The 15314-nt window shown below is 40.3% G+C and overlaps 1 protein-coding gene across 1 annotated transcript in view; it reads right to left on the reverse strand.

Annotated features, from left to right (window-relative positions):
- Nucleotides 1-15314, reverse strand: part of LOC103464061 (cadherin-2-like) — a 154792-nt gene that overhangs the window by 121438 nt on the left and 18040 nt on the right. The gene's annotated exons all lie outside the window — the stretch shown is intronic.

Raw genomic sequence — 15314 nt, forward strand, 5'->3', positions numbered from 1 at the left:
GTTTTATCAACCACTGATTACAGATTGCAATAAATCACCTAAAAACCAACCARCCGGCCTCCGAGTGTGCATAACAGGACGGACGGGTAAAGACAGAGCTGTCACATTAAATAGTCTTTTTTTAAATAGTTAATTTGTTTGTGCCTTTGTACTTTCTAAAAGGGCTTACTAGAGCTGTAATTATTTCCACAGGCATGTCATTGAGTGTGTTTCTTTTTCACTTATGTTTCTGCAAATCTAGTGTATTTTCTATGTAATAATAATAATCGTTTGTTACTATTTTACTTCAAGTGGAATAACAACACTTCTGCTTATGTTGAGCAGTTAAAAAATGGCTACAATACTACGTTAAGCAGTCTCAGTGATTCTGTAGTAATTAACATAACGAAGACATCTTTTTGGATCTTCTACTTTTATTTTCTTTTTTTATTAATATGTGCAGCTCTGACTTATTTCTTAATCCAAAGAATGCACAAAGTGTGTACTGGTAGAACAATTTCTTATCATTGGTCAATTGAATGCAGTTCACTTTGTCTGTCAATGTCTTTATTAAAATGAAATAAGTAAAATAAAATGTCAGTGCTTGTCAAAGTGATTTTTTTAATGCGGTGTTCAGGTATGATTTTGTTTAATGACATGCATGTATTCAAAAATCATAAAGGCATGATTTTATAAACAAAACAGCATCTAATTTAGTGGATTCTTCAGGACATGTTCTATATCCATCAGCTGATGATAAGTCAGTAATGAAGCATATTAAAATGTTGGACGAACAAGAAGTGGTTTCAAGAAATTGTCAGGAGAAATAAGTTGTTCAGCTTTAGGTACTCTTTAAGGACTTAAAATTTTGTCATAATTGCTTATATAGACCTAGTGTTATTTAAGCATGTCTATGTTCAACAGTTAACAGGTGAAAAAAGAAGCAGACTAAGGTTTGGTAGCAAAACTTGCTGTTGGTGTCATTTAGTTGAAATGCTTCAGATTTGAACATAACTTCTTTTTTAAAACACAGGGTCCCAAATTAGTGAAATAATATTAATGAAATGTACAACATTAACTTGGCATTTGGATGCATTTACAAACCAAAAGGGGGAAACCTCTATTTTACCTAAAATAGTTAGATGGACACAACTTAACTTACATTCTCTTTATGCCTTTTCTCTGTAAGCTTATGAAATGATTAAATAAACCACAGAGGCCTGAGACACCATCAGGCAAATCAATCTTTTCCCACCAGAGCAGGTTTAGTTGGGCTACCGAGCTCAATTCTAGACAAAATGCATCTTTAAACCAGTACTTTCATAAAGCATTTGAAGATTAAGCCATCTCTACCACTCAATTTGAGATTAGTGATGGAGTTAGGGTTAACCCTAACCCCAATCTAACCCTAGATTGTTTTTATACAATTTAACATAGTGCTTTTCTCGTAGAGAAACACTATGTCAATTGAACATAATTAGGGGCATGCCATAGCAATGCATAAGGAGAGAAGCAAGTCAGTCACTGCCTCCATGCATTGCATGGCAGGCACCTATTGTTCTACACCCAATAGAATGTCTGTTTATTATTAGGGGCATGCCATAGCAATGCATAAGGAGAGCAGTACTGACTTGCGAAGCAAGTCAGTACTGCCTCCATGCATTGCATGGCAGGCACCTATTGTTCTACACCCAATAGAACGCCTCTTTATTTATTTATTTATTTATCAGTGAGAATGCATTACCGCATTCTCACTTATTGAGATCCTGCTCAGATTTTTCGGTCGTTAACTACTTCTACTAACTTCAACTAATTGTGCTAATTCATATATCAAAATGTTCTGCTTCTTCTGGAGATTTGTGCTATGTCTTTTCCTAAAATTCACTATTGTACTTTTTGAAATAATTGCCTTTTTGTGCAAATTTTTTGCGCCATTGAAATACATGGTGGAATTCTGTAACTGTAGTCAGTTGCTAGAGTGTAAACTCTAGTAACTGCCTTTTTTTTTTTACTTTTTATGCTTTTTGACAAAAAAAATGATGCTGTACCAATCTTATTTAATTTTAGTACATCAGAAATGTGCCATTTTAATGAACAATGCCACAGATAAAGCATGTTGTGTTTACTCTAACATAGTTTAGACTTAGATATGTGATTCTATGCATCATAATTTCAGAGATGGAAACATCTTGTCTCCTGTCCTAACACAGCATGAACTTCACTTTTTTGCCATTAGTGGCATTTATTTTGAAAGAAATCCATCTGGCAGGGGATGACATGGAACCAAAGAGCCACGTAGCAGAGTTGTAGTCTAGACCAGACCACCGAACCCAAGACCAAATCTCGGCACCCCACAATTTTATTGTGTTATTTTTAACACAATAAAATTAAGTGCACGTATCAAAATTGCTTCTCAAATTGATCTGAAGGATCCACATTCCCATAAAAACACCTAGATATTAAATACCTAGGGCTGAAATAAATGTAACCAGTATCAATTCAAACTCTTCATTCTGTTTTGCTTTCATCTCTGTGCCACAATCCACAGAGGTCTCCTGCGATTCCTAAAAAAAAAAAAAATGTCCTGAGCGGTTGCCCATATTGCCAATGTCAGAAACCAGAACTGTCTGCACCATTAAATATAGCAATTAACGGTAAACAAGGCTCAACTATGAACACTGTCCAAGGCGCAATAAGCAAGAAGTAACCAAGCAGAAGGAGCATGTGACTGTTCTCATCCTCCCTCCTGCTGCAACGTCTGCCACCATGACAGGTGACGAAAACAAAGAGGAATGAGCATGCTCTGTGTTATGTTCTTGTTTAATTTATTCGGCAATTAAATATATATATGAAATAAAATAACTGCAGTGTGTACCCACGCAGTGAGGCTTCAGTCTTATCAACCTTAGTAAAGATCCGTCCAGAAGAATCGGATCGTTCCTGAATGTCATATTACTATATTGCAGACTTTGGTCACAGCGTTGTCCCATATATGCAACACCTCAGTCAACACCTCCACACAATAATTCAGCGCATGAGTGACAACTTTTTTTCATCGCAGATGCAACATGTGTCTCAGTCAGTACCGCTAGCTTTGCTCACGTCCACTTAGCTTACCTTTCTTTAAGCTTTCCTTCCAAGTGACGCTAAAAGTTGGACCAAGTCCCCACCATCTGTGAAAGCGAAGTGCTGCTGATTTTACATGTCGCCATATCTTTTGATTTGTGCAGCTATTATATTACTGACGATTAGACAGACATCATCTCCCACTCAGAGGAAACCACTGTGCATGTCTTGGAGCTCCGCGTGCGAGTAAAGGTGGAGGCGATGGGTGACAACAGACACGTAAGTGACGTTACTGCTTGGATTTTACGGCGCCACCTTAAGTCCCTGAACGTCACATTTTAAGGGACAAAAAGCGCAACGCGACTTCGATGTAACGCGACAGTTTTGTAGAAATGTAGTGAAGTAAAAAGTACAGATACTGTAAAATGTAGTGGAGTAAAAGTGTAATGATATGCCGCACCACTAGGTGGTGATGCAAGAGGATCGTTGGGAGTGGGAACATGAGGAAGGGAGATAGAAAGAGAGACGTAAAAAACAGTGTAACAATGACTGCAGCTGTAAGTTAATAAAACACATTACTTTAAAAGACTTGACCTCCTTTATGTACAAAAGTACAAACATTACAAAACGTAGAAAGTATCCATTATTAAATCTACTTAAGTAAAGTACAGATACACGAAAATTGTACTTCGTTACTTCCCACCACTGAATATACACTAATATTACACGGCTATTACACAATTCCAATCCCACAAAATATCACTACCAACATCTTTTCAGCAAAGCTTAAGAATAAAAAAAGAGTGTAATGAAACTAAAATATTTTAAAATATAGGGACAAAATAGCCCAAAAACAACATATTTTGTCCTGATTAACCACCAAAGAAAGACATGTACAGCAGCTTAATGAAAGCCAGGAATAAAATAAAGCTTTCCGTAATCTTCGATGAAATAAAACGCATGAAACGAAACTTCCACAGGTAGGACGTATTTATAAGAAATCTGCTGAGATTTCTTATAAATCTCAGCAGAGATTTGACATATGTCGATGTGACATAGCATCGATTTGCGCATGGGCATTACCACAAGGTAGGACGGATTTACGGGTAGCACAGATAGACAGTACACCGGCTCTGCCTGTCTCAGGAGCAGCACGGCATTTATTTTTAGCTCGTTAAGGTAATGATCACCTGTTCATTAGTTCTGCTGGTATAAATGGCTCAAAGTGTTGTGGAGAAATGTCCACAGCAGATTAGGTCCTTTGTTGTGTTCCACTCCAGCTCTCACACTGTGCTCTCCTTTCTTTCATGTGGGAAATTATCCAGATTCGCCTCAATTAAATTTTTTTTAATCACAGCCGATAGTGACAGTGTGCCATTATCTAAAATTACACCACCCAATGATAAACAATGATAAACAACTGCTCAGGAAAAGTTAGCCTTCCTGTGTTTACTCTGTAGTCTCCAGTACAGAATGGACTAAAACGTGTCATCGACCTATCAGTGAAACAATGGCGACCTCCATGGGTGAAAAATATAACAAAAGATGTACATTTTTGAAGTATTTATTAGTTTTGCCGTATCACAAACAGCTATTTTTTAGTTAATAGTAAAATTTCAACATATTTAGGCCAACATGTTCAACTAGTCCTGGATCCTTTTAAAGCATCTGCTGCTCCACTCTTAAGTACCCACTGCCACATCTCACACACACTTATTAGTCAGATGTGAGGTCATGCATGTAGCCATCATTCATTAAAGAGAAATATCTGCAAGATAGAACCAGGGAGAGATGAAAACACAAAAAAGAGACAAATGAAAGGACAAGATCCAATTGAACATGAACAACCACAACTGGGGGAGAAGCCATGGGAGTGTATTCACACACAGGCACAGCACACATTCCAGCCATATCTGTGGAGCTAAGAGCAACAGAGTCTGTCTTTTATCAGTTCCAAATACAAATGCCAACATAGAAGGAAAATTCACATTCTTCTTGCCCGTACATTAAGAGGGAAAGTAATCTGCAAAATAGAATTGCCAGTGGAAGGTACTCCCTTCAGGTTTTGCTTTATTTGTCTTTCTTACAGGTTCACATCACCAACACATTCTCACATCAGACTCAGAGAAAGATAACCTGAGAAGTGGAATTTATTGTGACAATACATTTATCTTATCATGATAAAAATTTATCATAGTAAATGACAAACACTATGGTATACCTACCCCTATGCTAGATGTTTGATAAATAGAAAAACTGTAACAAAACTGTGAATTTCACATTTTTATTTCACTCTTTATATGATTTTTTCCCTAGTCGACCTTCCTTGCTTGATCAAGATTACACATTTATTTCCCCTCCAGATTAAATCTGCCCCTCTGCAGGCTTCCTGTGCTCACAACAGATCACAATGTTCTATCTGTGCTTCTGCCCAGGCTTATTTGTCAACGTGCCCATCAGAAGAATGGGCTCAGAGTTTATCCCTAATGTAACCCCCCCCCCCCCGCCTCGTTGACCCCATCTGTCACTTTAGCACATATCATCTTGTACATGGCCTGCACCGCCCACCACATTGTTACCCCATCTTTTAACATTTTTGTAAAGAACACAAGACTGCTTTCAACACAGCTTGGCAGATACAATAATTTGAAAGTACAGTGGACCCCCATCTGTACTTTCTATTAATGGTTCAGTACATGCTGATTCACCTAATTGCTGATTTGTCTGTAGAATGTAACTCCAAATATTTGTGGAAAATCCACCTATTAGCAGACTATTCTTGTAAAGCATTTCTAAAATATTCAAGAGAAATTGCAGCTTGGGAAGCTGAAATACCAACAGGCATGTTGTCCAGGCTGGTTCTTCCAAAACCAAAGCTGAATGTAAAGACTTACAGCAGACCTGTGTTATCAAGTCCAATCATGGAAGAATAAAGTATCTCAGTTGTACTTTCCCAGTCTTGTTCAAAGGGAAGCTGGAAGGGGTTGGAGAAAAGTAGAATAACCTCCTGCATGACAAGAGGAGAACATTTTGAAAAAAGGAAGAGTAGACGAAAAAGGGGGAATTTAATAGAAAGTGTGGATAGATGAATGCGTGCAGTGAGTACTGAATGGGGGTTTCCAGCTGGGGAGGCCTGCCCAACCAGCAGTTGGCTGGACTGGGCAGAATCACTAACTAATGCTCACTGCTAAAACAGTGAGATGGGAAAACGGGAAGGTCAGAGCAAGAAGCCCTACTGCACTATACAGGAAGTATAGGGCAGCTGCTGACTTCAGTCTGAATTACTCTCTCTCACACATACACACACACGCACGCACACACACACACACATGAGCCACTATGGTGAAGACAAAGGCAACAACATTTACATTATGCAAACACAGATTGGATGATACCCAAAATAACTGATATGCTGCAAAAGCTGAGCAACAGCCCTTTAATAGAGTTATTATAAACAGACGTACACACATGCACACACCCATACAAATGTCCACTGCCAAAACACTGCTCTGGGAAAGTTGATTCCCAGCTGAATCAACTTTCCAGAAGGCCTACCAACTTCTCTACGGTTTCCTCTGAATGTGCTGGAGCAATAAGCAATTTTTTCTACAGAGAGCCGACTTCTTTTTCTCTGCTTCACGCTGAGAAAAAGGCTTGTAGATCCTTTTTCTTTAACTTTCTGTAACTTCTTCTTTGATAAAACATAACCTCCAAGAACTGCCCAGATTGGAGGTGATTTGAAAAAACTGTTTCATTATGATATAATTTTATACAATTATGCAGAGTTGGGTAGAAAATAGTTGCATTTACTCATTGACATTTATTTGAGTAACTTTTTAGAAAAAAATTATTTTTAGGAGTATTTTTGCTACTTTTTACTTTTACTTGAGAAATTTTTCATAAAGTATCAATTATTTTACTTGAGTAGGAAAAGCACTAGGTTCTCACACCCAGTGCTTTTCCTGGGTGTGAAAACCTACGACCGGGGGGGTACACCATGGCAGGGCAAAACAGAACTAGACGGGACAAACAATTATGCATCCACACACACACACTCCTACGTAGAATTTAGAGAATTAAGGATATCTCTTTATGACTGTGGGAAAAAGCTTAAGTACCCAGAGAGAATCCACACGTGCACAGGGAGAACACGCAAACTCCATGCAGAAAGACCTTAGGCCAAGAATTGAACCCAGGACTTTCTTGCTACCATCTGCGCCACTGTGCAGCTCAGATTCTCTACCCCACTAAATGAAAAAGAAACATGTTTTAACCAAAAATTCATGTAACAACTTTGCAGACGGCAAACTAAAACCATTTATGAATATATTTGCAAGCTGCCTGTTATGTAAACTAAGAAGAACATGAAGTAATACAGCAGCTTCATGAAATCCAGGTATAAAATAAATTTTAAAAACTTACCATAATTTTTGATGAAATAAAATACATGAAACGATACTTCCACAGGTAGGACGTATTTATAAGAAATCTCCTGAGTAAGCAGTATGTGACGTCCGATGTGCACATCCGCATTACCATAAGGTAGGACGGATTTATGGGTAGCACAGATAAACGGAACTGGCTGTCGGCATTAACCTCACGACAACTGCCGCCCAGGCAAATGCAGGTGGCAATTCTCGTGAGGCTAGTGACTTTATTCAGTTTGGAGAGGCATATAAATTCTTATTATAATTATAATATTATTATACTGGAAATTAATAGGAACATGCTAATAAGAGAGACTGTGGGAAAGAGGGGTAAAATATGGTAGTTTCCTGGCCAAAACAGGAGACTTGACAGGTACAAATAATTTATATAAGTGACAAAAAATAACAAAATCAGGCTAAAGAAAATTTTCCAAATCAGTGACTTTCAATATAAAACGTATGAAACAAAAACTGCAGGGGTGTGTTTGTGTGGATGGATGTTGTTTTAATACTGATAATTTTGGCATACAGCTCATAAAAACCCAAAATTCCTATCTCAAAAAATTTGCATATCATGAAAATGTTCTCTGAAAGAGCAATTAGCCTAATCATCTGAATCAAAAGATTCCTGAGGCTTTTAAAAACTCCCAGCCTGGTTCATTACTCAAAACCGCAATCATGGGTAAGACTGCCGACCTGACTGCTGTCCAGAAGGCCATCATTGACACCCTCAAGCAAGAGGGTAACACACAGAAAGAAATTTCTGAACGAATAGGCTGTTCCCAGAGTGCTGCATCAAGGTACCTCAGTGGGAAGTCTGTGGGAAGGAAAAAGTGTGGCAGAAAACGCTGCACAACGAGAAGAGGTGACCGGACCCTGAGGAAAATTGTGGAGAAGGGCCTATTCCAGACCTTGGGGGACCTGTGGAAGCAGTGGACTGAGTCTGGAGTAGAAACATCCAGAGCCACCGTGCACAGGCGTGTGCAGGAAATGGGCTACAGTTGCCACATTCCCCAGGTCAAGCCACTGTTGAACCAGAAACAGCGGCAGAAGCGCCTGACCTGGGCTACAGAGTAGCAGCACTGGACTGTTGCTCAGTGGTCCAAAGTACTTTTTTTGGATGAAAGCAAATTTTGCATGTCATTCGGAAATCAAGGTGCCAGAGTCTGGAGGAAGACTGGAGAGAAGGAAATGGCAAAATGCCAGAAGTCCAGTGTCAAGTACCCACAGTCAGTGATGGTCTGGGGAGCCATGTCAGCTGCTGGTGTTGGTCCACTGTGTTTTATCAAGGGCAGGTCAATGCAGCAGCTATCAGGAGGTTTTGGAGCCCTTCATGCTTCCATCTGCTGAAAAGCTTTATGGAGATGAAGATTTCATTTTTCAGCATGACCTGCTCACAGTGCCAAAACCACTGGTAAATGGTTTACTGACCATGGTATTATTGTGCTCAATTTTCCTGCCAACTTTCCTGACCTGAACCCCATAGAGAATCTGTGGGATATTGTGAAGAGAAAGTTGAGAGACGCAAGACCCAACACTCTCGATGAGCTTATGGCCGCTATCGAAGCATCCTGGGCCTCCATAACACCTCAGCAGTGCCACAGGCTGATTGCCTCAATGCCACGCCGTATTGAAGCAGTCATTTCTGCAAAAGGATTCCCGACCAAGTATTTAGTGCATAACTGAACATAATTATTTGAAGGTTAACTTTTTTGGTATTAAAACACTTTTCTTTTATTGGTCGGATGAAATATGCAAATTTTTTGAGATAGGAATTTTGGGTTTTCATGAGCTGYATGCCAAAATCAYCAGTATTAAAACAATAAAAGACCGGAAATATTTCAGTTGGTGTGCAATTAATCTAAAATATATGACAGTTTAATTTTTATCATTACATTGTGGAAAATAATGAACTTTATCACAATATGCCAATTTTTTGAGAAGGACCTGTATATGAATATGTTGGTAATTTTTTTCCTTAATTCATTAAATTCTAGTGAAAAGGAGTTTGTAGCTATGCTAACTGTGCTAAATGGTTGATAATCTCACACAGTCTACTCACCTGTCTTGGAGAAAAACTGGGTTATAAATTGACACGTTTGCCTTTTTCTCTCTCTCCCTCTCTCTATTTTTTTGAAAACCTGATTTTCTAACTTTTCTTAGCAGCATAGTAACTGCCACAGTTGTTTTTGTTTCCTACTGTCTACTGCTGAACAGCGTCACTCTCAAGTGCTCCAATGCAGGAAGGAACCATTTCATACAGAACTGGTTTCAGGGCAAATATGGATGTGTGTTTTTGATCTGGGAGTGGGAACATAAAATTTTTATTGCTAAAAACAATCTTCGAAAATACAATATGATTAATTTTGTAATTGACAAGGCCCCAATTTTTTTTTATTTCTACGAACAATAAATAAATTGTGGAAGGGCCCCTGTTGGTCAGGGTCTTTAGAATTGTCATCACTTTTCCCTCCTATACCATGCCCCTGGCACAGATCACACCTTTCTTCTCAAGTACTGGGTCTCCAGACTGTGCTTTTCTTAAGTTTTTCTGCTGCCTGGTCATAATCAGAGGAGCCAGTTGACTGGTCCATTTTGACCAACACGTATGTACACACCCACACACACACGCACACACACGCACACACACACAAAAAAATTATATATATATATATATAATTCCCTTCTCACCCTCCACGGGTGGTCTCTCTCATCCTCTGAGCTTAGCTTGGGTCTCTACCAGAGGCCTGGGAGCTTGAGAGTTCGGCACAGTGTCTTGGCTGTGCCTAGAACTGCACATTTCTGGACTGAGATGTCTGATGTTGTTCCTGGGATCTGTTTGAGCCACTGCTCCAGTTTGGGGGTGACTGCCCTGATGACCACAGGAACCACTGTTGTCTTCACCTTCCAGGCCTTTTCCAGTTCCTCTCTGAGGCCCTGGTATTTCTCCAGTTCCTTGTGCTCCTTTTTCCTGATGTTGCAATCACTTGGTATTGCTACATCCACCACAACCGCTTTCCTCTTTTGTTTATCCACCACCACGAAACCACAATGTCCGGTTGGTTCGCCATTACCATTTTGTCTGTCTGGATCTGGAAGTCCTACAGGATCTTAGCTCAGTCATTCTCCACCACCTTTGCTGTTATGTGCTGGACTGTCTCAGGGGCCTCCTTGCACAAMCTAYACCTTGGGTCTSGTCTGGTGTGGTAGATCTGAGCCTCTWTTGCTCTGGTGTTTAGGGCCTGTTCCTGTGCAGCCAGGATGAGTGCCTCTGTGCTGTCCTTGAGTCCAGCTTTTTCTAGCCATTGGTAGGATTTCCTGATATCAGCCACTTCAGTAATTTGTCGGTGGTACATCTCATGTAGGGGCTTGTCCTCAGGGGTGAAAGTAGTTTTAAATTCTTGGGATACTATGACAAAAAAAACATATAAATTATATATATATATATATGTTATAAGCTGGGTAGCTCTTGAATTGCTACAAAATAAAGCTGCATTTCCTTCAGCCCACTGGCTGCAATGTTGACACCATGAGATGCCATGAGACCTAAATTCTGAACATCATGGCATGGAGTGCATCCCAGTTTTCCATGTCTGGCATATAACCATTCATTTTAGCTTTTAAACTGGTTCCAAGAGAAAGGTAAAACAACCCGAACAGGTGATCAACTCAAAACCACTCGCACCTTTTTACTCTCCGTCTCTCTCTGTCATTTAAGCACACCCGTTGCCATGGCAACCTCCTGCCAACCAGAGGTTACGTCAAAAACATAACATTCAGTCCGTTACGATATTAGGTTTGCAGACTTGATATTTATTTTGCGACCATTAATAAGCCTCCCTGAACACAGCGGTTGTTGATTAGTTAATTTTAAACTCCTGCTCTGCTATTAATGGAACCGAAACGCACAGATTTGCGAACACCTTGTTGAAACAATAATCACTGAGATTATTATTGTTGTTGGGTCATTAATTTTAACACGTTTAGTTGGTTTTGTTGTTCTTTAATAAAGTTACGAAAGTTTTTGATAAGGAGCCAGAGGAGGACGTGCTGGTCTCAGCGCCCTGGCGGCGTTCAGTTCGTCCCCTAATGCCTAGATCGACTCAAAACCTTCCGCGATCGACATATTGCACTGCTGCTCTAGCAAAGCACAAACAGTTCAGAAACAATATGAAATGGGAAAAATGTTATTTATTAACTGATTAAGTCGTGTTTTAGATTGTTCTTGAAAAACTAATCAGTCAYGGCTRATTAGTGGGYGCACTCACAGCTGCACAGTAAACCCAATGATTTTTTTACAGCAGACAGCCGCTCCCCTCTCTTGCAGGTACTGCGTACCCCCACTAAATATTTTAGGGGTATGCAGTACCCTGCTGTACCCCCTTACTTTCACCCCTGCTTGTCCTCCCATGATGGTACCTCCAGCACCTCGTCCTCTGTTCCCCATTGTCTGAGACATTCACTGAGCACATCGTCTGTTAAGGCTTTGTCCTTGATGTATTTATGGATCTTGGATGTTTCATCCTGGACAGTGGCTCTCACACTCACTAGTCCTCTGCCTCCTTCCTTACAGAGTGTACAGTCTCTGGATGGTGCTGGATTTGGGGTGGAACCCTCCATCCAAGTTTCCGAGTCTTAACATCTGTGGTGTTTATCTCCTCCTTTGGCCAGCTAATTAGTCCTGCAGGGTATCTGATTACTAGTAAGGCACAGGTGTTTATCGCACGGATCTTGTTCTTGCCATTGAGCTGGCTTCTCAAGACTTGCCTTATTTGTTGGAGGTATTTGGCTGTGGCTCCTTTCCTTGTGACCTCATTGAGGTTGCCATTCGCTTGTGGTTAGGCCTGTCACAACAACAAATTTTGCTGGACGATTAATTGTCTAAAAAATTATTGCAATAAATATTGTTTCAAGACCTCTTGACACTGATTTAATGGAAATGACTAATAATGCATGTGATTTCCTGCCATAGATAGATACACATAACACTGGAACTGATAAACGAAATAAATAAAACAGTCTCCATTAACAAAAAACGTACTTGAATAAAAACTAAACAAGATAAAGTCAAAGTGGAAATAAATACTGCATTCAACCAAAAGAGTGCAGATTATGAAGTCTGTATACTATATTGTCCTTCAATAATCCCTAGATTTAGATAGAGAAGATGGGCACATCCGACTACCTAATGCAGTAGTTCATACTACACGATTTCTTGCCCCTATTTTCCCCTTACGAATCTTAGATTGTTGGCCGATCTAAGATTGTCGCTGGTGATTTCATAACCGATCATCCTGTAGTGCATGGTGGGTAACGGTAGATCGTCGTGGCGCTCCAATCAAAATCATTGGTTTTCCCCGACTGGGAGCTTAACGCTGAATGTGACAAGTAGCCAATCAGAAAGCGTGGATTCTCCTCTGCGCTTCCTGAGGGGAAATTACGGAGAGGAATCCCAAACAGTTGACACGACGCAACCCGAAGTCCAGCGGACATTGGAGATGATAAGTAGAAACAACATTAATATTTATTCAACATTTTGTGCAAAGAATACAGAAATCACAAGGAGAGGAGTTGGAGCCAAATTGCTACCGCAGTTGAAAAACCCGGTAAGTTTTCAGCTGTTCTTCGTTAACGTGACATAAATAGGTTATAATGATTTTCATTCAGTCAGAACTTTACGCTGACTCTAGCAACATGCGTCACAGGTAGATTCTAGTAAAGCATTGATTGCCTGATATTAAAATTAGTCAACTGGACTTGTAGCCATTATATCCTGCCCATGTGGCTGGACAACACATGAACGTACTTCGTGTACCTAGGATTTCTGTCGGCTAATGTGTGGTCTCTCAAGTTTTGAAATTATGGGCCGACAATCAGCTGACAACTCGTATCGTGTGCGCTGGACATTACACTAAGAAAATGAGGAAGGGAGGGTCAATGGAGAGCACCGGAGCTGAGCCTTTTTTCAATCAGTGTCATCAACAGAAAGAAAAAAGGCAGGAAGAGACGATAAAGCCGATAATTAAAATGAGGTCGATAGGTTTAATTTATCGTGCGTTTAATTGATTTATCGTTTATCGTGACAGGCCTACTTGTGGTATTCCCAAACTTGTAACAGTCCTCAATGTCTGCTATTGTTCCTTCTGGGAGTGAGACCCCTTCTGTGTGGATGACCTTCCCTCTCTTTGTAACCATCCGACCACACTTCTTTAGTCCGATTGATATCCCAATGTCAGATCCTGGTGGTGTGGATCAGTGAGTCGATGTCTCGCACACTCTTGATGTCAACCATGTAGAGGAGGTGACTGATTGTGGCCCCATTCTTGAGTCGGTATCCATAGCCAGTCTTGTTGATGATTTGGCTGAAGGGCTTCAGGCCTATGCAGAACAGCAGTGGGGACAGAGCGTCTCCTTGGTATATGCCACATTTGATGGACACTTGTGCAAGTGGTTTGAAGTTGTTGCAAGTGGTTTGTAGGGTGATTTTCCACCGTTGACGCCAATTATATATATTTTAGAGGTGTGCCGATCAATCGGCCACCGATCATAATCAGCCGATTTCCGTGAAAAAGTGTATGATCGGTGATCGCCGATCACGGTCTCTTGTTGCCGATCACATAAACCGATCACCTGCATCTCATTTCGCAGCCTGCCTGTGCAGCTGGTCTCCTCTTTCCTTCACACTGCGCAAACGCGCAGCAACAAATCCTAAGCGATGTGGAACTATAACACACTGAGTGACTGGGGAAGTTTGTATGTTGCGGCGGAAAATTGAAGCACGTGGGGTGAAGCGCGTCAAAATGCATCAACACGACAAATCTAATATGGCATAAAAACAATACCATATTTGAGGAGTTTGTCTATATCGAGGCTCACTGCAGTAAAAAAGACACATGGAGGATCAGACAGCAGGTAAAGCAGCGCACAGCTACAAACACTCACCCGGATTAGCATGACGATCAGAAAGCTAAACAAATAACCCGCAAAATTATTTAAGTCTTCGAGCTGCGATGTAAGATGCTGCTTCTGCTCTCGCTATTGAACCGCTGCTCCACGCTACAGGTAGTAATATTTCACAGACGGAGCACCGCTTCTGCTCCACCTGGTAGTGACTCTCACACCGAACCTCTGCTTAAAGCTGCAGCATCTAACTTAAAAAAATTAATTTTACATACGTTTTAAAACTTTTGCTGTCCTAACATGAGACAGATAATCTCTGAAAAAATAATCTATCTCCTCTGCCTCCTCCCTTTTCTGCATAAATACTCCACTCAGTCAGAAACAGCCAATCAGAACTAGCAGTAATCAGCTAGCCGCAGTGCTATCAGGAAGTTTTCATTCAGTAACTCAGGATTGTTATTGTAATGGATCCTGTATTTGCCTTTGAATGTTAAGTTTTATACTTGAATTTTTTGGCAATGTTGAGAGGTTTTATTTTGACTCTTAGCATTTTTTAGCCTCTTCAGAGCCTTCATATGTTTTCAGTCTGTTAAAGATAGTATTACCGACAGTAGTACAATTTGCACAATGCCGGGTTTTTTTCTTGGTAAAAGTAATTAAAAACACATTTTGTCTAAATTAAGGTGAATTCATGGTAGTGCTTTTAATTTTAAAAAAATTATGTGATCGGTATCGGTGATCGGCCCTCATGGGTGATCGGAATCAGTATCGGCAGGAAAAAACATATCTTATACATATATATGTATATATATATATATGGAGCAGTGGCTCAAACAGATCCCAGGAACAACATCAGACATCTCAGTCCAGAAATGTGCAGTTCTAGGCACAGCCAAGATACTGCGCAGAACCCTCAAGCTCCCAGGCCTCTGGTAGAGGACC

The sequence above is a fragment of the Poecilia reticulata genome, linkage group LG4 (genome assembly GCF_000633615.1).
Source record: "Poecilia reticulata strain Guanapo linkage group LG4, Guppy_female_1.0+MT, whole genome shotgun sequence".
Classification (NCBI taxonomy): Eukaryota; Metazoa; Chordata; class Actinopteri; order Cyprinodontiformes; family Poeciliidae; genus Poecilia; species Poecilia reticulata.